The sequence below is a fragment of the Pteronotus mesoamericanus genome, unplaced genomic scaffold (assembly GCF_021234165.1).
Source record: "Pteronotus mesoamericanus isolate MK-2021 breed Mesoamerican mustached bat unplaced genomic scaffold, CSHL_Meso_final scaffold_651, whole genome shotgun sequence".
NCBI lineage: Eukaryota > Metazoa > Chordata > Mammalia > Chiroptera > Mormoopidae > Pteronotus > Pteronotus mesoamericanus.
In genome coordinates this window covers 13,506,310-13,532,425 of record NW_026555325.1, presented here as the reverse complement: position 1 = coordinate 13,532,425, position 26,116 = coordinate 13,506,310, and the positions used below count along the sequence as shown (strand labels likewise).

The window sequence follows — 26,116 nt, the reverse complement described above, 5'->3', positions numbered from 1 at the left end:
ATGTGTATATGCATGTACATGTGTGTTCAACTAAAATATATACATGGGGTATGTGTGTATATATATAAAAAATATATATGGAGGATGTATATTACTACACTCATCTGCCAGTGGGGATTATATATATATATATATATATATATATATATATATATATAAAATATATATTACACACACACACACACACACACACACACGGTTAAGCCCCTATCCTATCCACTTTCAGCTATACAAACCTTTACAGACTTCACCCTGATCTTATTTCAAACTGATGACTTCCTGCAATTGCCCAGGCTGCTTTATGCTCTGTGACTTAGTTTACCTTCTTTCTTCTTCTTTCCTGTCCACCTTGCTCGGATGGCCCACTTCAGCTGTCATCTTCTAGTTAAAGCCTTCCCTGATCTGAGCTGACCACTCCCTCCTTTGTGTCCCAATGTACCATGATATAGAAGTATCATGACTTCTATAACTCCTTGTAAATTTGTTATATGTCTCTATCTCACTACTATTTAACTTTCCAGAGGTAGAACAGGCCAAATCCGCAAGTGATGTTTATTGACTGAATGAATGCTATTAGAAGAAGATATAGCAAGTGCATTATTTCATCTTTCTAAGGCAAAGATATATTCCTTTCCTCAAAATCCACTTATAGGTCCAGAAAACAGTTTTTGTTTATTTAGTATCAAATTACTAAAGAGAACTTCTAAAAGTAGTACTGTTTTTAAAATATGATGCACTCTATGATTCAGGGGGGCAAAGAGTGAGCCGTGAGCACAACATGGTCAGCAAAACTTGTTTGATTAAAGTGTTTACACTTCTACTTATTCTGCCATCATGTAAAAAAATAGAGAAGAAATTGAACTATCACTACCTTAAACTGCATGCTGCAGTGGGATTATAATTTGTAATAGTAAAACAGTGGAACATTTATTTTTGTTCCATCTGTGCTGAAACAGCTACAGTTTTACCCTTCAGGGGTGTATTTATGGCCACATCAGTCAACAAGCCCAGAGAAGGGGCTCTCGGGGAATATGATCATCTGGCAGCAAAAAGAAAGCAAGCAGGTTAACGTGTGCCAGGTGAGATCATTCATAATGCGTTCGCCTTGGAGTCACCCAAAAGCACACTGAATTGAACTCTGAGAAAGAGTGTCAGTTAACTGTGCATCCAAATCCTCCCTCAACCCTAGGAGACAATGCCTTTTCCAGCACAAAGTGCTTAGTTGGTGTCAGTTATAAGGCCAGCATCAGAGTGATACAGGCACTTGAAGTTAAAGCTCATAAAGCTCTCTTTAATAGGAGAAAAATCTAATTCAATGGTTAAATGCCAATCAGGGTGGAATAAGTAGGCAGCAGCTGAAAATACAAGATTTAGAAATCAACTGCAATTCCTTCGGGAATGCATTACTACTGAATGGCTGTCAGAAGCAGAACATAAGTGAGTTAACACCATTAACTTGGGGAAAAAAAGAATGACTCCTATTTAAGTGAACACACACAGAAACCCAGTATACTTTTGAAGTTACATGTTAAATGGGTTTGTAAAACTTCCTTAGACTAAAAAGTATGTGCAAATGAATTTGGATAATGAAACAAATTAGGAAATGAAGAAAACCCAACAGTGCATTTCCTTCAACTACTATCCACGTTATATATCCAATAAATAATCAAATACCTCCTAAGGTAGTTATGAAATTTTGGACTCATCTCTGATCCATTCATCCTGAGAAAACATTTAGTCTTTAGAAAAGGGCACCCTGGGCCAAAAGCAGCTCTGAGCTTCATCACCTGACCTTTCAGTTGCCCCCTCCTTAGCTGCCTCTTCTCCCTGCACTATGAAAAGGAAGATGAACATCAGTAGGGCTCCAGGGAAAAGGCCAGAAGAGAGCTGCTCTAAATCACTGACCCAGGAACTCTCCTCCTCTCTACACTGTGTCTTACCCCGTGTTCTTTACCAAACCAGGAAAGGTCATGGCATGCAAGGTAGAAGAAAAGGGGAAAAGGAAGGTATCTGGAAGAGGCCAAGTAGTCACGGCTGGGAAGAGAGAGGTTATGTATCCATGTACCACCCAGAGGTGTCCAACCTGCAGTCCAGGATGGCTATGAATGTAGCCCAACACAAAATCATAAATTTACTTAAAACACTGAGATATTTTTGTGCTTACGTGTCACAATGTATTTAATGTGGCACAACTCTTCTTCATCCAGTGTGGCCCAAAGATGCCAATAGGCTGGACACCCCTGGATAAGGAAGGAAAACGTCTCATATGAATCAAGCTTCTCCAGCTCACTTTGATTCTTCTGATACACAGAAAAGGGGCCACCAATGACAAGTACAATGTGGTCTCATTCCCAGCCACATTTGATTGGTCCAAGTTGATATCTGTCCCCGGCTGGGTCAATCAGCTCTCTTTCCCAGGAACGCTGACTCTGGACCAAAGACAGCATGAGCTGATCCCACATGGTGGCATTACTATGAGTTATGTACTTCTCGGAGGCACTGAGGGCATCCTTCCCACCTTCTCTGTCCCTGGTTGCAGTGGGAAAGAATGAAACCAACAAGTGTAGACAAATCAGGAGATGAGGAGAGAGTATTAAATGCATTGAGGAGCCCTGATCTTCTCACAGTTTCACTGCCTGACTCTTCCCTCAAATATTCTACACAAAACCATGCACAGGACAGTGGCGCAGTCCTGCGAGCTAGGCACACAGGCCCAGAGTGAGAAGGCCAATCCTCACAGAGTCCGAAGAAAATAAGTTAAAGGCCAGAAAAAGATCCATTCTCCTCCATGCATTATAATCCTTGAACAATAAATCTTCCTGGTAGAAGATTGAGTTTTGGTCCCTTATTTACAAGATTCTTAATATTTGATAAAGTTTTTTTTATCCTTGAGTATCTTCAAACATAATAGAAGGTTCAGAAGGATGACTAGTTCGACAAGCAAAGACCTCCATGACATTCGGCCATCTAAGTGTGCACAAGTCTTTTGTCTTGACAACAGTGGGGTTCTTCGGGAACTGATAACTTTTATGTATGTACATAGATACGTGTAGAGATTTACGAGTATCAGGGCTTTTCTTAGCATCAGAGGTTAAAATCAACATGTTCCCTCCCTGAGTCAAGGCAGTCTCAAGATAATGTGAAATTATTGTTGGAGAATAACAAAAACAACTTTGCAGTCCTCAGAAAAGTTGTGAAAGTTAATAATTTTCTAAAAGTATACACAAGAATTTTAAAAAGCATTTAAAATGCTGATGTGATAAACATTATATATGAAAGCGTATAAAATATTTACATGGTGAAATTGATTAGAAGACCAGGGGTCATGCAAGCAATTGGAATTGACACTTGAAGGCAGATTTAATTCCAATCACATCAGTGTAAAAACTATGCAACTTAGCAAAAGGTGATGTCACCAAAAAAATGTATAATGATATTGACGAGTTTTGATATTTAAAGATAAAACGCTGAGATTCATGCTAGTTTTCTTGGTCACATATGGGTAGATTACTGTATCAACCTGAAATATTAAAAACACTCTGAATTGACATTTAATATAACTTTAAAAAGATGAAGTCATTTACCAGGAACAAACGTCCCACAGGCAAAAAACATATAATTAATTTAGGCAACTTTCAATTAAATAAATTCTAGTTCCCTTTGTAACAGCATATCAATGGCTACTTCTTAACACACAAGTACTCTACACCTACACATTCATGCTCTCTCAAACCTCCCAAAAGCCCCAATTCTCAGGGCTCAAAAGCTCCCAAGGCAAAGAAACCTGCACATACCGAGTGAGTGAGCAGAGCGGCCCAATTTTCAGCTAGCCCTGCAGTGATATAAGCCAAGACTGTCAAGGTCAGCTTCTTCTCCAGATTTTGCAGATGACTAATATTTCTGAACTTCTATCCAAACTTAAAGCAGCCTGGGTTTTTTTCATGTAAAAGGTCAATTTCTCTCGAAGCCTCCTTACACCACAAAGTGAAGAGCGAAGGTGAGCACAGGTGATTGAGTGATTCGCTTCACAGTTCCCCAATAACATGGATGCATTCCTTAATGCAAAGTCCACAAAGGGGCCAGAAAGAGCTCACGGTAGCCCAGCTGAGTCTCTTGTTTCTCCAGATGCTGAAGAGCTATGCCTCTAGTTCAGATGGCTTTGTCTTTCTCTCTTAAAAGACTATAGGAAAGCCCTGGCTGGGTGGTTCAGTTGGTTGGAGTGTTGTCCCATACACCATAAGGTTGTGGGTTTGATCCCCAGTCAGGGCACGTAAGTGGGTTATGGATTCAGTCCCTGTTCGGGGCAGGTACAGGAGACAATCAACCAATATTTCTCTTTCACATCGATCCTTCTCTCTCTCTCTCTCTTCCTCTCTCTCTAAGATTAACAAACATAACCTCAGCTGATGATTTTTTTTTAAAGTTTAAAAAAATGCTATAGGAAAGAAGTTACCTAGATGGCCTGAGCTACCAGGAACAACCTCCACGGCCACCATTATCACTGTCCACCTCTTAACCGCCTCAGACACCAGTGCATCCTGTCCCTAGAAATACTGCAAAAAGTGTGTGTGAGGGGCGGAGGGGAGCGAGGGCCAGGAGGGCCAGAGGAAAGAAGCCCAGGATCTTTTGTTTGCATCTTTCCGACACCAGTCCCTATCCCTCATTACAGCTTCTCATGCCCAATTTTGGATAAAGCTCCATTAAAAAATACACGGCTAAAGCACACTCAATTTTCTAAGCACAACGCCAGGCCCCTTGCACGGAAGGCAGATCCACCAAGCCTGGTTCCTCATTAAGCAATGATCTTTATCACAAGCCCACTGCTTTCACCATCATCTGACTCGTGCCAAAAAGTTTTGATTTACAAGCTGAAGAGTCAGAGAAAAGAGCCTTAAAAGGACTTCACTGTGGAAAATGCTTTTTTTAATGAGCATATTTAGGTTGCTATGAGTCGAGTTCAAAATTCAAGTCACATATAAACAATTTTTATAGGGGGAGGAGTAACCTGATGTTCAGATTCATTTGCCTCCCATTTTGAAGTAATTTATCTTTAAAATTTCTGTGAAAATTCTACAGAGTGGCCCAGAAAACGGCACTAACCATCTGTAAGTAAAAACAAAAACTCTCTGTAGTATATATCACAGGTTCAAAGCACTTTGGCATCGGCAGATTGAACACGTTATTAAAAGAATTTAACTGCAAGAAGAGCTACCATAATTACACAGCAGCTGGTCTAATGTTGACAAAACAACTTTTAAAGGCTTTCAGAAGCCTTAAAGGCTAATCAATTAAAAAGGCATGAATAGTAATGTGCATCCTGTCCTTAACATTGCAAGCTGCATCTCCTGCAAATACAGTCAGGTTTTCATTTTGGAACAATCATTTCTTACATCCTACAATTAAGCCAAACACGTGAATAAATTCTAAGTCGTGTCTAGGTGAGACCATTATACTTAAAATAAAATAACTCCATAAAACCTAATTATAAACACTGAACTTAATGAGCATTTCCATACTAGCAAAGTTATTATCAAAATGCCAACAGCTCATGCCAGGGTTTGGGCTTCCTTTACCAAGAGCAGGCAGCAGTGTTTTGGGTTACCATCTACATTGGCCAATGATATGTTGAAGGCATAAAGTATGAATGAATGAACAAATGAATGAATGAATGAATGTTGGAATAAGTCTGTACACTGCATCCAAGAGACACTGACTTAATCCCCTTGAGACTCGCCCAAGTGGTCATACGAACGACCCCCTCTGCCAGGACCAGCCAGTTTCCTTGGGCATCAAACTGAAAGTCCATCTCTCACAGCAACCCTTCTCTATACTTCCTAAGAGGCTTTTTTTTTTTTTTGGAATCCCTCACATTCAGAGAATTAGATAGGATTTCACATGTCATTGGACCCAATCTTCTTTAGAACCCGGCAAACTTTCTCTATAAAGGGCCCGACAGTAAGTAAGCTAGGACTTATAGACCATAAGTTCTTGCATAATACTCACCTCTACTATTGCAGTGTGAAAGCACCCATTAACAAGATTTAAACAAATGGGCATAGGTGGATTCTAATAAAACTTTATTTATAAAAGGAAGTGGACGCTGGATCTGGCCAATGGTCCCTATTTGCTGGCCCTTGCTTGCTCTGCCTGCCTGCGCTCTCTCTTTCTCATTCAGTGTCCTGGGAGCCTCTTTGGGAACACCTCCAGTGAGTGGGGCTGACCCCCTCCCTAGCAGCCTCTTCTACTTTCTGAAGTTGTCCCTGCTTTGCACTGAAATGAATCTCCCTGCAACTTGCCACCACTATCACATCTTCATCTTCTGCACACCGTGTCCTCTTCTAAACCATTCCCCCTCCCCAGAGTGCTCGGCATAAACGGGCCTTCAAAAACCACTTCTTTAGTTACAGAAAATACCACCGGTTTTGCCTTTTGGAGCTCCAGAGAGTAAGTATAATACCTACCACCTGATGGCCCAGTATGCATTTGAAGACAGCTGTGGGATACGGCATTTACTATCTGCGCCATTCATTTGGGATCTAACTCGCAGCATTTTTTTTTTAAATTTATTTTTAGGTTTCTTCTTCCATGTACACACTTTTTTCCCTCCCCATTTAGATGGCAAGTGAAGCATGGTCCCTGGCACGTAAGCTCCATTCAGCCTTATGAGTGAGAGTGGCAGAATGACCACCAAAATATCAATCAACAAATTGTTTTAAACACCTTTCTCCACAAATTCAAGGAGGACTGCTTCTGATACAGGAGGCAGACGGCTCGTCACAGCACCAGTGAGATGCTAGCTAGTGTGTCAGGCTTCTTCAGGTGTAAAAACCGATCTTTGAGAGGCAAAAGACTTCCTTTTTCTATCTTTTACCCCCAACCAGGGTCCTAGAATATAAATTTGATGTGGCATTCTCCATAACACCAACATTTCAAGTGAGAACTCTGAGGCAAGGCCCACGGTCTGTCCTTGTCACACACGCAACCTTCCTCCTTGCCTTTCAGTGGCCCTATCATATTCGTTTTAATAGCTGTGCTACATATTCTTCTCCTAAGTGATCACCATGCAGAGCACAGCACCACACACCCCATTGGTATTATGTGAAAGCACACAGTAGGCCTTCAATAATCCACTCTTCAATTTTAAATATTAATAAAAACCTTAAGAGCACTCCTTAAAAATAAGCAATCCTCCTCAGGGTCAGAAATTGGGTCCTTCCCAGAATCCCTACTTTCAAGACACTAGTAAAATGAGTGCTTCAAAATGGCGCCTCTAAAATCTACTCCTCAGGATAATTTTCTTTCATAACCAGGAATAAACTATTCAAATATTTAAATAGGCTATTTTGAATATTATGCTTTTTTAACATCAAAAGTCTTTTGGACAGTAACTATTACCCCATCTCGTTTTGTCATTCTACCTGTTTATCGTTTTCTCCCCACTCCTGTGAGGGGCAGGAGGAGCTATGTCACAAAGCCCCGCACTATCTCCCACCACTACAAGCCAGCACGGGGGGTGTGTCCGTACGTGAAAGATATGCTTGCGGGCACTCACCAGGGTGGTGGAGAGGCCCCCGCCAGGGCAGGGCGGGCACCTATCCACCCCGAGCTCCAGGAAAGCACATTACGCCGTCAGCTCAAGCTGCGCTGTCCAATACAGTGGGCACTGGCCATGCCCTCACTTAAATTTAGGTAAATTAAAATTAAATAAAATTTAAAATCTACTTCCTTGACTTTACTAGCCATATTTCAAGAACTCCATAGCCACATGTGGCCACTGCAAAGAAAGAATATTTCTGTCACCACATAAGAGGCTAGAAAGTTCTACTGGACAGGGCTACAGGGCTCAGCATACTGCTCTTCACCTAACACCTAGCAGGCTTGACCCATAAGCTGGCGAGGCCTGCTGGAGCTGCACTCCGCATGTCCTGGAGCCCCAAAGCAAAAATGGGCATATGGAATTGTCACACCGGGTCATGCCAAACAGTCGACACCACAGTGTTTTAAAGGCATTCTTTAAGTAAAATGAGCCAAAAAAGGGCATATTTTGTTCTTACCTCAGGGAATTCTGGCAAACTCCACAGCTTTTGCAACTTTAGGGAAAACTTCTACACAGCATAAAAACAAGACTTGATTCTCATCTAGATTCTAGTAAGAAAAGTCGGGGTGGGGAGAAAACAAGAGGCAAAACTTTTTTCTGAAGTTGGGATCCTTTGTATTACTTTATGAAGTTCATTTTTGCTTTAATTATCACTTTGCATCAGAAAAAGAATGCAGGGTTTTTTCCTTTATAAAATATTACCCCAGAGTTCCAGGAAAAGCATACTTATGGCCTTAGATTTATCACCAGACAAGTAAAGTCATTCAATAATCTGCCTCTTGGTAACAGCATATAATTTTGCTCAGGTTTACTGAAATTGCCATTTCTCTAAAATCCAAGAATAAGAGAAAATTGCTAATAAATTTTAAATTTCCCACAGAGTTACTCTGGAGAACATGAAATTATGAGAGGAACTAAATTCAAATTCCAGGCTGCTTTCTGAAAGATGAGATGACCTCTTGATCATCTATAAAGTCTGTGAAACATCTGTTTTGATAACATATGTACTTAAAATTCCCCACATGTCAGTTTCAAGTTACTGCAAAATATAGGGCAGCACCAGCTGCAAGGATTAGGAGGAAAAGCTGTTAGCAAAGTGTCAGAAAATGTTCGTGATTTTAATGGGACCCAAGTCTCACTACAATTTGCATATCATAATCTCTCCGTGTGAGAAACCTACTGTGATCTTAGTACGTTTTCCCTACTATCTTCCTACTAAGGGACTGCACTGTGTTTAATTCTGGTACCTTTAACTAAAATGCCCTTCTCTTGTTATTGCTATCCCTGCAAATATTACCCATCTGCAAAGATCAATTCTCCCTCTCCATGAAAGTTGCTTCATCTCTTCTAGCGCACAAATCCCTACTTCTCTGCATCTACAGCAAATGTTAGAGGCACAAATCCCTACTTCTCCGCACCTCTAGCAAATATTAAAGGACCACACAACTGCCTCTTATTGTCCTCACTCTGCTCTGCCTGCCGATCTCATCTCCCCCGCCCGCAGACCTGCTCTTGTTTCATGGCTTGTACAAACATAATGAAGTTCCCAAAATTATATCCTCAGCCTAGATCCCTTTCCTGAACTCACACACACATTTCCAACCACCTACTTCTTATCTCCATTTGGAAGCCTAATAGGCATCTCAAATGTCAGGTGCCGAAAGCTGAGCTGATCCTCCTCCAAATCAGCCCCTACTCAGCCTTCCTTCCCATCTCTATAAATGACAACTGACCCTTCCAGTTATCAAACCCCAACACTTGAAACCATCTTTGACTCCGCTTTCCCCTTCATGCCCCACCTCCTGCCCTTTGGTAAATCCATCTTCTCCACACTTTCCAAATAGACAAGAAATGCCGCTTTCTACCACCTCTTCTGTAACCACCAGGATCTAAGCCAACATCATCTGGATTACCACAACAGCCTCCTTCCAGCTCTGCTCCCTCCCATCTATTACTTATTCTCACAGTAGCCAGTGAGCTTTTAAATCATATATTTTATTAGGTCATTCCTCAGTATGAACTCTTTCAATTGCTCCCCAAACCTCTTGAAGAAAGGGAGGGGGGAGGGAAGAAGGGGAGGAAGAAGGAAAAGAGAGTGGGGCGGGGAGAGAGAGAAAGGAGGGGAGGGAAGGGGAGGGATCTTTGCTCTTTGCAATAACCTCTGCTGCCCTGGTGAGATGGATGGCCTGCCTCCTTATGGACTTTTACTACCCTCCCCCTGGCTTACTGCATTCCCACCACTGGTTGCTGCCACTGGTCTCACTGCTGTTTTGAGAGCAAGCCAGACATGATGCTGCCACAGCACCTTTGCATTTCTGCCTGGAAGGCTCTTCCTGCAGAAGTCCCCATGGCGCTCTCCCTCCGCTGGTCCAGGTGCTCACGAGACACCTTCACAGCAGGGGTTTTCCATGACCATTATATTTAAATTTACCAACTGCCCCCTTCCTCTCTGACATTCTGTCTCCCTCTTCCCCGCTTTAGTTTCTCCCAAGCACTTTATTGCCATCGAACATACTGCATATTTTCTTATTTATTTCCTTACTTTCTGCTTCCACTCCTTATGGATTTTTGTAAGTCTTATTCATTGTTTTATCCCCAGAGACTCCTGCCTGTTTCATTCACTATTGTGTTTCCATCTTGAACTGTGACTGGCACAAGTTGGTCCTCAAACATTTAAAGAGAGGGACAGAGAGAGAAGCCAATTCCAAGTTCCATAAAAACAGATGCCATGTCTTATCCTTCCTTTGCATAGCATTGGGTAGGGCACAGAAAAAAGTATTTTGTTGCCTGATTATTGCCATGTTTGCATTGGCAAATGTAAAATATAAGGTCATTCAAAACTTTAGGCATATTAAATGTAGACAGTGCTGTTGCAGTATTAAAATATGTAACTTTTTAAAATATTTCAAAGCTATTTAAACTTAAGCCCATAACCTCTATTTAAGTATGAACAATTCTCAAAATCACCAATAAGAAATAGTTTCTTAAGTGTTCCCCCAAAATGACACAAAAATCCACCAAAAAAAGATAAGAAAGAAAATTTCAGTGCTCTCAATGTCAATGCCAAGCCACAAAACAAGTCATTTGGGTTCTTTGTGCCAACAGTTTGATTATGAAAATGGACAAGTGGTTTTAATAAATCAATCCCCCTCTGGCAAGCACTGCTGTTGGTGATGACCGAGACAAAGTGTTAGGGAATCATGGAAATCGGGGAAATACGACAAAGCAAAGAGGAGCCTTTCCCCTCTCCTGTCTGAAAAGACAAGAGTGTATACACTGTCATCTCTCAAACAACCGGATTTTAAATAGGAAACTTACTAGTGAATAAGCCTGAGAAATGTCTGAGAAACTCAATCTTTCTACACATTCAGAGGGTTGCCTATAAAATGTCAACAATCAAGTACAGACCACATGCAAACTAGATTCTTTTTCATATGAAAAGGTTAGGCAGAAAGCTTTATAGAATACTTCATCCATAAATGATTGTTCCAAAGGACGTCTGCTGTAACACGCCAAAACAAGCCCTACCTTGAGATTTTACGGCACTTAGTCCCATAGTTCCCAAAGCTCCGTCCCATAGAGAGCATCTCATGCCTACATGAGAGGACTCAGGTCTCTTCCAAAGATTGTTGAGCTACTGCAGTACAGAACCAGCTATATGGATATATCTGTTCTGTTTTGTGAAATCTGTACAAAAATTTCTATGTAATTCCTTTGTCTCTTTATAAAAACAGGAAAATAAATACTAAATGCTACTTAACATCATGTCTGTAGATTATAAAAAGTTTACTTGTATCTGTTAAAAATAATGTTGTATGGCAGGTCATGGTGACACCATTGGCCTGACAGTGGTGACAATGATAGGAAGAGCTGCCCATTGACTAATCTGTCCATTTATTCAGCAAATGCTGATTGCGTCGGGAGAACCTCTGTTCATCAAACATCTACTGAGCATCTACTCTGTGCGAGGGCTTGCAATCAGTGATGAACTAATGGACTGTTCATATATTTAAGGGAATAAAAAGGTGGCCTCTAAAAATGAGAGTGCTAAAGTAAAGAACTGGAGCACAGCGTGGTCTGGAACCCTCACTGAGACAACTCAAGGACATCAGGAACTGCAAAACCTGACTCAAGCCAGTATTATAATATGGGGGGAAAACAGCTATCAGTTCACCAAATTTCAAAATTGAGTTTACAGTCTAAAAATATAATAAACATACACAACAAATTCCAACTTTTTAACAAGACAAGAAAAACTAAATGGAAATATCGATGTCTCATCAGAGATAAGTTTGATTCAAGTAACAGAACTTCTGACAAAGATTCTCAAAAGTTTTAAATACAGGTGGAGGATAGACAAGGGAACCTGAGAAATAGAGCAACATATAAATGTAATGTAATTGTAAAGGGAAATTAGTATCCAATTTTGGCTTTTGTATCCTAACATTACCTAATAAACTTTTTCTTTAAAACATATAAAGGAGGCCAAACTCATAGACCTCTGTAAATTGTCTACTATAGGTTCAGGCATAGTTTAGAGAATTCACAAACCACAATAATTATACTATGAAAAACAGCCATTGTGATTCTTACTTACTCTTTCTAACCCAGGAGATCACGGACGGCCATGAATCTCCCCACCCCAAAACCCTCTGGAAATGAAGGTATTTTAGCAGAAGGCACAATCCAGCCCCAGACACACTGTGTCCTGGGCGTCTACATGTGCCTCCACTCCCTTCTCCAGAACACCCCAGCTTAACCAGCTCCTCCTCAAGGCCAGGGTAAACCTAGCCAAACAGAAAATCCAAGATTCGTATTGGTGGGGTAAGGCGTGAAAACATCTTCTGCAATCCTTTAGATGAAGGGAAGAACAGTGCACATTTTGTATATACTCAGTATTCATCTTTTTATCTTTATGTTACAGCTCTGTGATTAATTGCATTGCTTTGCTCAGAAATGCCTCTGTCAGAATAAAATCTAGGTCTTTTATAAACTGTTCTTTTCTGAAATATTATTCCCTGTATTAATATAAATGTTTCACTATTTTTGTTAGGGTGTGTGTGTTTGGGAATTCGCTATTTGTGTTTTGACTGCCTGTGACTTTATGTAATCTAAATAAATATAAAAGTAAAGGGGAATATGCATAGCTTGCAGGTTTACATTATCTCAACAGTGTTGTTCTCCTAAAGTAGATGCAGAAATTTTTTAACAGCACATTTTTTTTTCCAAAAGGCTTATGTACAACACACACTTTTCTAGAGAAGAGGCAAGGGACTAGCTTGTAAAGATACAAGAGAAGAGATGTACTGTCTAATTGTGGATTTACAGAACTTAAAGCCCAGAAAGACCTCAGTCACCAGGTAACCCAATATTTGGTGTCGCACAGGACACTGGACCCTCAAGAGGACCTTCATAATGGGTTCCACTGTCAAACAGGTTTGGGATTCACTGAATGGTATACCTTCTTTTAGATATTTAGAGTGATCATTCAGGTACTAAAAGTACTGAAAAGTCTTGCAATTAAAAACATAATTTAATCAATTGTTTCCAGACATATTTGACCATCATACTTTGTTTTCCTTCAATAGTCCACAGAACAGCGTCTCTTCTTACAGATCCAGCTACAGGAATGCCGATCTTGTACAATCATTTTATAAATGAGGAAACTGAATTCAAAGAATTTAAGTGGCTTAGTCAAAATCTGGTAATTAATTAGTGGATGATAATTCAACACATAGCATGAGGAGAGTTTAAATTAAAAGTAGCCAATAAAATAAGCAAATATCCCAACACTTTTCCTTTCTATCCATATCTACTGCAAAATAGTTGCCTCTTCTGTGTTTCTGTCTCAATCCCCTTGGGTTCTTTTTTTTTTTTTTTTTTTAATACTCACCCAAGAACATGCTTATTGACTTTTTTATAGAGAGACGGTAAGGGAGAAAGAGAGGGAGAAAAATATCGACGTGTGGGAAAGACACCGATCAGTTGCCTCTCCTACATGCCCTGAACAGGGACTGAACCTTCAACCTAGGCATGTGCCCTGACTGAGAATTTTGGTTTATGGGATGATGCTGTGACTACCTGAGCCTCACTGGCCAGGGCCCCCTGAATTCTTATATACCCTCAAATTTTCCTTGCTTACTTGACCAATGGCTATTAACCAGCTTGGATTCATTCATTAGATAGCATGTCCATCCTCTGGGAAAACTTTTAACAATGATCTTTCAGACTCTATAGTTGAAACAAGGACTTACCAAGGGAGTGGCTTTAATGGAGGCCAAGGCAGGATCATAGCCAATGATTAAGGCATCTAGAGCTCGGTGGTTCTCTTCAAACTTATTTATTTTAGGGCTTCTCCAGATAAGATCAGAATCAGACAGAATCAGAAAGTTTCCTTAAACTGATTATAAAGTGCTGATGTTTTCCTTAATGTAAATGTTTTAGCTCCTTTTCTGTACTCTTTTCCCTTGCATTTCCCATGTTCAACCTTATTCAGTACACTGCTTCTCCTGGATCTGAAACCCTTATACAATGTCACAACTTCCCAGAAGCTAATACAAAATGAGTTTATCGGCCTGTCTTCAATGTCTGCTGGGTGCTATAGCACTCCACATTTCTTCAGTTTGCATGGCCGAGCTGGAAATTACCCCTTCGAGCAAAGGCCTCTCCTATATAGTTCCCAAGCCAAGAAGAAAGTACTATTAAAAAGAGTACCCTTCTTTAAAATCCTCTCCCATTAGATAACATGTATTGCCCTTCATTTAGAAAGTTAAGCCTCTAAAGAGCTTTGGTGGGAAAAATACCTTTTCCATCCTGTTTATTTCCACTTGCCTGGCTTGCCTACACCTAAGAATAACAACGTTGGCAACAGCAGAAGATAAACCCTGAGCTGTTTCTCAGGACTGGGTGGAGTTGATGCTGAGCCAGCCACATCTCACCTGGCCCTCCTTAAAACAACATTTCAAGTTAGCTGGCTGTGATTCCAATCTCTGACAATGGAACAGGAAGAACACTGGCTAATAGAGCTTAAACAGATCTAGCTTTGTGTAGCTCTTAGTTTAAAAAGTGCCAGCCCTAACTATATGTGTTATTCTCTTCTATGAGACAATTCATGAGAGTTTTTCAATAGTATAGAAATACTTTGTATATCTTCCTCTATTTTATTTATAGAATAAGGATCTAAAGAGAAAACAAAACAAAACACTGAATGCATTCTATATACCTAGCTAGGTAGCCACCAAAGAAAAAGAGTGCTATTAAGGTAGTAAGATATTACATATGAATAATTAAATCTGGGTGACGAGGAGGGTAATGATTATTTTCTTCCTTGAACTTTTCTGCTTTCAGTTTAATAGAAATTATCTACACACTTTTAAAAGCACAGTATCGCTTAGTTTGAAGTGTAAAAAAGCCAGATTTTGATTTCCACCTATGAAGATGGCATTCCGAAAATGTTTTATCCTCTCGAGGACATGCTTACTGATTTTTAGAGAGAGGTGGAAGGAGGACAAGAAAGGGGGAGAGAAACATCCATGTGAGAGAGAAACATCAATTGCCTCTGGTACGTGTTCCCTGATCAGGAATCGAACCTGTGACCTTTCTGTTTACAGGAAGACTCTCCAGCCAATTGAGCCACACTAGCCATGGTGGCATTCCTAACTTTCCCAGGTCCTAGGTCATGGTGATTAATGACTTACCTAGAAGATATTCTATTCCTAGGAAACAGCAGGGAAGTGTCTCAAAGGAAAAATGTCCCAGCTTGTGGTTGTTTGTTTGTTTTCTGTGGACATCCAGAGACTCCAATTAGGTGGCAGTTGTCATAAAATACAAAATTTATTCCTTTAAACTAGCCTTGTGTGATTTGTCCTCCTTCTTCTCAATCTTTACAGCTTTTCTCTATGAAAGCTATCATTCTATTCAGTATATTTAACAAGGGCTTACTATGTGCAAGACAATATGCTCATGCTGGCATTCAAGAAAACTGACATTATATAAATAATAAGCTAGACTGTAAAAGACATTATGTCAGTACAAAATACAGGTATAAGTAAAAAATTATAATTTACACTAATGGGGGAATCAGGAGAAAGGGCTTCTTTGGAGAAACTGCATTTGAACTAGCTCTTGAAGAATAAAAAGGATTTCAATTGAGAAATAATAGATGAAAGGACACTCCTGGCCAACGACATGCTTGACCAAAACCAACGCAGAACTGCTACAAAAGTTTCTGTAAATTTATTTGGTTGGGTGACTGGGAATATGAATTAAAAGAATTCCATTAAAAAAAATTCTTCTATGAAGTTATGCATAAAAGAAAAACCGCCTTGACTGATGTGGCTCGGTGGGTTGTATGTCATCCCACAAACCAAAGGTCACTGGTTCAATTCCTGGTCAGAGCATTGTCTAGGTTATGGGCCAGGTCCTATTTGGGGGTGTGCAAGAGGCAACCAATCAATGTTTCTCTGGCACATTGATATTTCTCTCCCTCTCTCCTTTCCTTCCCCTCTTTCTCCTCTCCTTCCTCTCTTTCTAAAAATAAATAAAATCTTTAAAAAAGAGAGAGAAACCATGCCCTTCTATTAGCTATTCCCTTCATCTTGTACGAAAGATGCTATATAAATACAGAATATTACTTCTATTAAAGTTAGTATTTTTAAGTGGTCAGGTTTTTATAACACCTGAAAGTAAATTTTTGTATCTTCAAGACGGAAAACTTCTAAGAAATTAAATGTATTCTGCATGGAGAATTAAGTCAAAGAAGAGCATAGCAAGAAGAGAACAAATTCAAGACAGAGGTGCTAGATCTTTTAAATAATTTATTATAGATCTCATGGTCTTAGAAGCCAAGAATTCTGTTTAACTTTGTTTGGTCTTAATACCAATATTATGCCACACTTTTAATTGCTCAAAACTATTTTTATTAGATCAGCACTAATGAAAAGTTTTAAATGTTAGAAATTTATGTTTGTTCCAACTCATCTGGGAATTCAGAGTTAAATTAGGATGGCCTCTTGAGTTTACAGTTCGAGCAGATGAATCCCAGACAGCGGGTGACCAATTTGTTAAAGGTCACTCAGCTAGTCAAAGGCAACCAATTAAACTGGAGGAAACCAAATAACTTGCCCAAGGTCACACAGTTGGCAACTGGTAGGGCCCGAATTACAACACAAGAGACGCCAGGCCTCTAACCTTTACTCTACACTTCCTCTCTGCCAATGAAAAATTAACAAAATCCCTCATAAGCAGGTAGAGTCCTGCAGATGAAAAGTCATTCATATAAAAAAGTAGAGGGTAGTAAATGCTACTATTATAAGTTCAAGTAAGGGCATACATTATCTAAAGTACTTTAATGGCAGACAGGAACCAGTATTTCCAGATGTCTTGATGGAAACTTAAATAATGTATATATTTGTTAATGTATTATATTATAAGGTACTGGAAAAAAGAAAAACAAAATGGGATGAGAATAATCCAAACTTTATTCCTCCAGCTTTTTAGGGCATAAAAATATTACGAAGTATATTTTTTAAGTGTTCACCCCAAGTCCTACCACTCAAACACATTGACTGTATTGTTATTTAAATTTTTTTAATCTGAGAATATGTTCGTTGATCTTGGAGAAAGAAGAAGGGGGAGAGAGAGAGAGACAAACATTGATGTGAGAGAGGAACTCAATCAGCTGCCTCCAGTATGCGCCTTGACCAAGAATCAGATCCATAACCTACATATGTGCCCTGACCAGGAATCAAACCCACAAAGTTTGGGGGCACGGAGGATGCTCCAAACTACTGAGTGACCCAGCCAGGGCTACACTGTTATTTAATCATTTAGAATGCTTAAAGATGTTTGTTTTTTTGATCCTATTTTTAATTGTAGCCTCATCCCTTCTTGGCAAAAAGAGAGAGTAGGTAGAACGCAGGACAGGAGAAAATGTATTATACAGTCTTTGAGCTTATTGCTATCTGTCTAAAATTCCTTGCTTTCAGGTATCAACGGATGTGTTTTTTATTTTCATAAAAAAATAATCCAAGCCCACTCTCTTTGTAATTGTGATCATGAGAATTTGCCTTTCCATATCTATCTAGCTTTTTTCTTGCAACAACCTGATAAGGGTAAAAATGTCAACTAGATTGCTGGCATGGTAACTAGACACCAGTTATAACTATGATCCCTAATTGGTAGATTGAGAGAAAACTGAAATTACCTGATGAGGACACCATACTTGGAGCATTTCTGGGGCATCCGAGGGCCATTGTTCTAGAAATGGGGACCACAGCTTACGGGACTTTGGAAGCTTTTGTCTATGGAGCTATGCTACAAGAGATAGATACCAGCTCCTGGAGGAATGAAGTTGCTACACCATGATGGTTCCCTTACCTGTCCAGTGTGGATCTTGTCTCCTTACACCTGAGCTGTGCCACATCAACTGCTAAGGACTCCCAAAAAGAAATGCCCAATGGCAAGCAGTGGTTCCTGTCCTACAGCCTCTGGTCACACTGGTGTCATGGATGATCAATGTTAGTTTTAGAGTCACGCTAGCTGAATCTAAGAAGATTGCAGTAACCTTCATAATGTATAGATAACTGTCCTATCCCATGAGCCTTTATTTTTCCAAGCCAAAGTTCTTTTCTTCATATTCCATCATTAGATAATTGCCGCCTCTCCCCTAGTCCTCATTCACAATCCTAGGCATTGACTTAATCATTCGAGTACTCTTATCTGTTTCCTTCATATCTATTTTAATTTAAAAATGACAATAAGGGTTGCACGCTGTAACATATATACCAGATTTTATATAATAACAAAATAAAATCATCTGTTCTTCTGCTAAGATTCTTTCTGACAATACTAGGTACATTGCCGCATATTTTGACCACAGCACCTTATTAAGCTGATATTGGAGAACAATATACAGTGACTCCCAGGTTTCTTCTAGTGATCTGGTGTTAATATTTAATAATCTGTGGTATATAATCCTACCTTGCAAAGATTCTAGCTTACCAGGAAGGGTCAGAGCTCACTGGGATCACTGGAGTCCAAGTAGAGAAGGCAGGTGGTGAACCCAAGCCCAAACCTGAGAGAAAAGTAAAACCCAGAGCCAAGGAAAGAAACAAAACTCCAGTCCAAAACATGACAACATTTAATAAAAGATGGAAGTAAGTGGCAAGACCTAGATCAAAACGCAAGAATAAGCCAGAAGATACCAGACGACCAATATAATTTGTTTGTGTGGCCTAGCAGTTACTGGTACAAGGAACGTCAGGATGACTTACAGATCACAAATTAAGACCTGAGTCAGTCATAGGCCTTCAGAAAATAAAAAGGGCCCTAGGATCTCTTCTTATTTCAAATCCCTGTAAGTCTGTGGGAGCTTTCAGCCCTTTCATTCAATTCAAAAAAACATGTATTGGGAGACTGCGATGTGCCAGGCACCAGGTAAGCATTATGGAGTCAGAAAGGAAAGAAACAGACTTGGTCTCTGACCTCATGGGGTTTATACACTAAAAGAACTTAGCAATCCTTCCATTTACTTGGTTTTTCACCCCCTGATAGTTAAGGGGAAAAAATAGAACAACTTTGATTTCTCAGTTCTTACTATCTAAGGAAAGCAAACTTTTTCCTAATACCAAAACAATAAAAAGTATTTAAACATGCTGCCTTTTATATATAGGAAATTCAGGGGAGAAAACAAACAAAATTTGCAACTACAGATTTGTAGGAGACATAGAAATGATAAGCAAATAAGATTTCCTTATAGTTAGACTACATGAAATCTGAGGTTATAATACTATGTATCTTATTTTCATAGCACTTTTTCTTGTAAGAGCAATATATGTTCATTGTTGAAAATTTGGAAAATACTGTCGTAAGACAATAAGAACATCTGCAATCCCATAATACGTAGATATAGTCACTGTTAGTATGCTGACATTTATTTCTATGTAGATGATCAGATAAATACATATTTACATAAACTTACTCAACTACTCATTTTGTAAATGGTACCACACTAGTATAGAATTTTGTATCTTACTATTTTCTTAATACTGACTTTAACTTGCAGACACACTTTTTTTGAGAGCTGAGAAAATATTATCCAGCTGTGTTGACTGCTAATAGAAATAAAATTTAAAACCATCTCCTGTAAATGTGCTTGATATCGCCTTTCCCAAGTATCCTTATCTTCAATCTTCCATTGTGACTTTAATTTTCTATTATTTTTCTTCTCATTTAGATTGTCTTTTAAGTTACTTCTATGGTTCAACTTTATCAGCTTGGTTTTCATTTATGCATAAGAATTGCATATCATCTGTAAACATTTATAAAATTAAATAAAAGCATCTCCAAACTACTTCCTGGAAAAGGCTTATTTGTCCACTCAGAGAAGTGTCTATTTATCTCCACTCTTTGTTTATTCTTTCTCTGTCAAGCAAAAAAGTCATGAGTAGGGAAAGAACTCAGATCTGAAACCTGGTCAGGCTTTGTAAAGTTTAAAATATCACATTTTCTGTAGAGGCACACATATTTCTCCTTTAACTGTAATACATTATTCCCCTTTTCTACAAAATAAGTTATATTTGCTATGATCTATGTTTGTTTTGAATATTGGTCTTCCAATTGTCCACAGGGATGTGGATATGGTTTGATGGCTCCAGGATCCTCCCTGAAACCCTTTCCTGACAGGAGACCCCCAAGGATGCCAGCCAATGCCCCAGAGAGCTGTCACTTACACACTAAGTTTCTTCAGCACACTTGAGTGACGGCCATCTAGTCTTGGTGAGTCATCTGCAGCTAGTCTGCTGATCAGATCCAGAATATCCTGAGCACTTGCCATTTCCTCCAATGTATATATTGCTTGAGAAAGTCTGGGTGTAGAATTATTACTCAGCAAAATCAGAAGTGCAGAATTCATTTACACTGTATATTCTTTTTTTTATTTCTGAGTATATGTTTGGTATGATATAAGCCAAGGGCTTCTAAAGTTCTCATTTCACAGTATTTAAGAGTCTTTCATTATTGTCTTGGAAATCCATTGCCAAGATATTTTCAAGTTCATTCTTGGCTATGTCATTTTTAGTGTGCCTGGGATCTGTCACCCTTCCTGGGCTTAATTTAATAACCTGACCCTTCAAATACTCCTTTTTCATTACATGTATATAAGTAAGCCTTCTTTCTCTTTCCTTAACTTTCTTCTATGTATTTTCAAAGAGTTTAATACCAGAACTTTATTTTTTGTATGAGTTCCCATAAGAAAATTCATATACTTCCCACTTGTTTATGTCCAATTTGATTTAAGTATTCCTTTACATTTTCTCCCTTACATGTCTGCACTTGAATTCTCTTTTAGAGAACTGTTTATGTACTTTACATTTTTCTTTGGAGTCCTCTCTCCCATTAGAATATGGAATGGAATGGAATGGAATGGAATGGAATGGAATGGAATGGAATGGAACAGAACGGAACGGAACTGGAATTGGAATGGAATGAAAATATCCTTCATTCAGTATATGCTCCAATTTGCATTGGATCTGCAAGGCACTCAGTGAACATTTCCTGAATGAATGTATGATACCAAGAGTTAACAATCATGGGGCATTTACTAGTATCATGTTCCATGTTAAACACTTTACATGCATCATGTCACCAACTCTCAGGCACTAGACTGTCAAGTTTATTGGCAAAGAGCTGTCTATGTATCCCTAGCACCTAAGGCAATGATGGCATATAGTAGGTGATCACTAAATATTGCTGCATGGATAAGTTGAAAATCTGCATGAGTTAGGTGCCATTATTATTCATGATTTACACTTAAGGCAACTGAAGCAGAGAGGTGCAATCACTTTCTGAAGTCCCAGTATATGTGAAGCCAGGACTTGAACCCAAAACCCACATACTTCACCAGGATTTATTACTGGTAAACTCAATAGCTACCTATATTAATGCAAGAAAAAAATTCTGTTCATCTTAATAAGTAGTATGCAATGTTAAATACTGTAGGCAATGATTTTACAAGAAAAAATGTACAAATGATGAGTTTTTAATAAATACAGTACCCGACCTCCGATCTGCAGTTTCATTTTTCTCAGTTTCTGTTATCCGTGGTCAACCACAGTTTGAAAATATTAAATAGAAAATCCCATAAATAAACAACCATATGTTTTAAATTGCATACCATTCTGAAGAGCATGCTGAAATCTCTTGCGGTCCTGCTCTGCCCTTCCTGGGACATGAATCACCCCTTTATCCAGCATATCCACACCATATATACTCCCTGTCTATTACGTCGCGCAGTAGTTCTCTCGATTATCATTCAATCGACTACCTCAATATCACAGTACTTGTATTCGTGAACCTCAGTTTAAGTAATAATAGTCCCAAAGCTATTCACATAACTTTTACTATAGTCTATTGTTATAGTTATTCTATTTTATCATTAATTATTGTTGCTATTCTTTTATTATGCCTAATCTATAAACTAAACTTTATCATAGATAAGTATACATGGAAAAAAACATAGTATATATATAGGGTCCTGTACTACCCATGGTTTCAGGTATTCACTGGGGGTCTTGGAACATATATATTGCAGGTAAGGGGGAAACTACTGTAATCAGATAGGCAGATATCTGTAAGCTCCTTGCTAACTATGCAAGGAAAAGCATGATTTCTCTTTAATCAATTTATTCTGTTGCATTTGTACACCAGGTAATGAGGATTGCAGGACTTTTGATAAGTGGGTGTCCCCCGCCCAAAGCAGCTCTGGGTTTATTTAAGTAATCTGTTTTGTCAATTCTTTTCAAAATAAGAACAGCACTAATAAAATAATCATTATTGCGGCTTTGCTATGATTGCCAATAGAGTTTATGAGTAATATGCTTATAAAGTAGGAGACTTACATGTCTCTCAAACATCTCTGCTACATCTAGTCACCTGATTTACTAAAACATTACCATTAATACTTCATTCTTTAGGGTTTTGATTACTTGTACATTTAACAACCCATTAATAAAAATAATATAGCCCTTTGAAAAGTGTAGTTCCTTAAAACCAATTAGCTCTCTCCTTAATTCTTTATTAGCCCACACCCTAGTGGGAGCTTAGTGATAATTGGCAGAGAGCAAAGCCTTTTGGAAACAGCACATAAGGGTACTGAAGCCATGGGTTGAATAGTAAAAAGGGGTACAGAAATTGGAAGTAGAAAGGCACCAAAGGTGTAGCCCAACATAAAGGAAGAGAGGGAGGGAGCAAAGAGCAAGAAGGCAAAGAAATTGAAGAAAAAACAACAACAACAACAAAACCCTGGACTGGAACTCTGCTATTCACCTTGGAAAAGTCACTTAATCACTGAGAGCCTCAGTTGCTCCACCTGTAAAATGGGGGTGATGAAAACATGACTTCCTCACGGGCACTTTAATAGCAGATCTTAATGGGCCATGTAAATTGTACAGCATAATGCAATATATAGTAACAGTCTTTTACTTGGCATTATTTTCTTATAATCAGCCCATTTACGCACTGTGTGATATAAACATCTCACAAAGACAGTCAGTAGCTTCAAAATATAGACCCATGAATCATAGCTACTTCTTTTGTCTGGAACCATTTCTGATATTTTTAACCCAATGAGCCAATTCACAAATGTAACAGCTTTTATGTGCCTACAAGCTCAGGAAGCTTACTGTGTGCTCTACGGACTAGAGTTCTGTAAAACCTCTGTTTAAACAAGGAAGCTTCTTTTAAGTCCTGTTTGCAGTCTGGGGCCTTTGGTCAAGGTGGAAACTAAAATTGAAAACAGATAGATGTTTTACATTTAAATGGGTTTAACATAAATGTGCATTAAGCCATTTCATGGACGATTGCACAAATATCTTTTGCAAACTTGATACACGTGAGCACATATACAGTAGCCATTAATGCCTTCTAGAGAAATAAGGTGCAGGTCCAAAATTTTAAGCAGCCACCCCAAGTCCTCTCACTCGAAAGAAAATGTAATGGCTTTAAGGGAATTGCTCTAATAATATCATGGCATCTGCAATGGCTGGCCAGAGCAGAGCAAACCCGAGTGCATGTCACCGTAAGTCAATTTAACAAGAAATAAGCTTCCCCTTGGAGAATCTAAACTCCCTGGCTTCCCACAAAGAAAATTGAATTTTGGAGGTCACACCTTGGGTAGGTTACCAGAGGAAGATCCTTAACATTTTTTTTGTTTTGGTCATATGCTCAGGGAGGTCAATGCTATTCTACCAATAAATAGCTACCAAAGATCTGCTCCCCCCCTCAACACCCCGCCAACAAAAAATTATAACAAGTCCCGCTAGTCTAAGAGAAAATGACAAATGATCATGATACTTAAGACGCCAGGGACCAAACCGGATATAATTATGTTCAAACATCAAGTTTTGAATCGCGCATTGAGAAGCAGGATCGATACTGAGGGCGGGGGAGGGGAGGGGAAGAGAGGAGAGCTGGTGAGACTGTGGTGGGGGTCAGAGTAAGTCAGAAACACCGAAAGAGAGCTTTAGGTTAAAAGTGACTTTAACCAAATGTAAATCAACCGAACCGCTGTTATCGAAAAGAAAAGCGAGTCGCCAGGTCAAGCCCAGGCGAAGCCCTGGCTGGGTCGGTGGACGGCCCCGCGCGGAGTCGCCCGGGTGGGTGGTCGGAGGGCCCGGTGAGTCCTCGCAATGGCTGGAGCAGCCCCAGCTCACTGCACGTCGGGCAGAGGCTCTGGGTGGGCGCACCCAAGCCGCCGCCAACGCCGCCGCCAACCCCCTATCCCCCCCCCCGCCAGGCAGCAACATGTGGGGCGCTGCCACTCCGCCGCCCGGGAACTCCCTCCGGCTGGAGTTCCTGGTGGACGCAGGCTTGGCCTTGGGAAGGTGCTTAATTACTCTTGGGAAAGATTCCTCCCGCGTTGAACTTGGCAGGTCCTGACATTTCCAACCCACCCCTGAGCGCCAGCATTACACACTAGCACACATACACGCCCCCCTGTACCTGCCCAGGCTGCGTGCAGTGCTGGCTGCCCACTCAGGAGCAAAACACCGGAGCGACGCAGAGAGGAGACCCCAGCTCTGCCGGCCCCGGGGCGAGGGGGCAGGGAGGCAGAGGGGGCTGTCTTAGCACTGGGTAGCTCCGAGGACTAAGTCCACTTCCCTCTTGGCCCCGGCTCCGCATTAGTTCGGGCCCCTGGCACCAGCCCCGTGTCCTTTTGTGCTCTCCCGGGAAGCCCGACTCTACTCACCCGGGCTGCGTGCGGATTCCGGCCTCCAGTGGCAGCCCGCTGCCCCATCCCACGAACACTGCGGCGCCCCCAGAGCGTGCAATGCGGAGCCCCGCCAGCGCGCGGCCGGAGCCGGAGAGTGCGGGGAGGGAGCCAGGGAGGGAGGAGGAAGGCGGGAGAGAAAACGCAGCGGGGAGGGTCGGGGGGCGGCGAGGGGTGCGCGCGCCACTCCCACTCACGCTGGGCACTAGCCGCCGCCGCCGGCCGCAGCCGGCCAGCCCGGCCTCATAGGCCGCGGGACCAATCAGCGCGCGCGGGGGGAGCCGAGCCCTTCGCGGGGCGCGCTCATTGGGTCGGCGCGCACGACCCAACTCCCTGAGTGTCCGCAGGACGCCAAGTCTGCAAACTCCCGCCCGCAGGAGCCGAGCGCCAGGCACCCGTGGGGCACCCGGCTCTGCGCTCGGGCTGGTAGGGTGAGTGAGCCGAGTCTGGCGGGCAGAACCGGGAGGGCTTGAGGCATGCCCGCGACGCCCGTTCCCAGTGAGCGTTCAAAACGAACAGTGTTGGCTCAGGTTGCAGCGATTCCTTCCTGCGAGCGACCCGCTGAGCCTCTCGCCTCACTCTGGAGAGCAGCCGAGTGATGGAAAGCCTGGCAGTGGGAAACGGCCGCAGCCAAACCTTACTCCCCGCCACTCCACGGCCGCGCGACACCCATTGCACATAAGAATCGGAGCTGAAAAGCAAATCGAACTCCGAACCCAGATCAGACCTAGACCACCTAACGTTTGCAATAGAGGACTTGGACTGCAGAGCGAACAATGAAGGGGGAAGAGAGTCGGAGAGGCAGGTCTTAGCGAGGAAGTGGGAATCCGGTTGTGGGTTTTGGTAGACATAATTCTCCCACCTTCTGCCATATCGTTTCCCAGGTAAAAGCCCTTCTCCTCCCAGCCTCTCATGACGTATTGATTTTTCTCTCGTTGTAAATCGTGTTTGACTCTCCTAGACTTTTCAATCCAGAGCTTCAGAGTGGAAGCGGAAGGCGGCACTAACTCGCCTTCTCTCTGAGCACCACGGAGGGCTGGCGTGGGAGAGGGTGATTGGGAAGGTCCCCGAGAAGGTCCGCAGGAAGGAATGCGTGGGTCCACCTGGGAGCATGGAGCTGGAGGCTAGGGATCGCCCCACCTCCGCCGGGTACCCGGGACTGCAGGGCTGCCTTCCCGAGGACAGCCCGCCCAAGAGGCTACATTTGAACATCTTGTGGGTCCCTCAACCTTTCTATTCCTCGAGCTTCTCTT

At 41.0% G+C, this 26,116-nt stretch overlaps 1 protein-coding gene across 1 annotated transcript in view; it reads right to left on the bottom strand.

Moving 5' to 3' along the window:
* The window catches only part of LYPD6 (LY6/PLAUR domain containing 6), a 121,444-nt gene extending 96,537 nt beyond the window's left edge, over nucleotides 1-24,907 (bottom strand). The window contains exon 1 of the mRNA XM_054562379.1: nucleotides 24,843-24,907. The gene's annotated coding sequence lies outside the window, so the exon portion shown is untranslated. The remainder of the gene's footprint in view (nucleotides 1-24,842) is intronic.
* Between the last annotated feature and the right edge of the window lie 1,209 nt (nucleotides 24,908-26,116).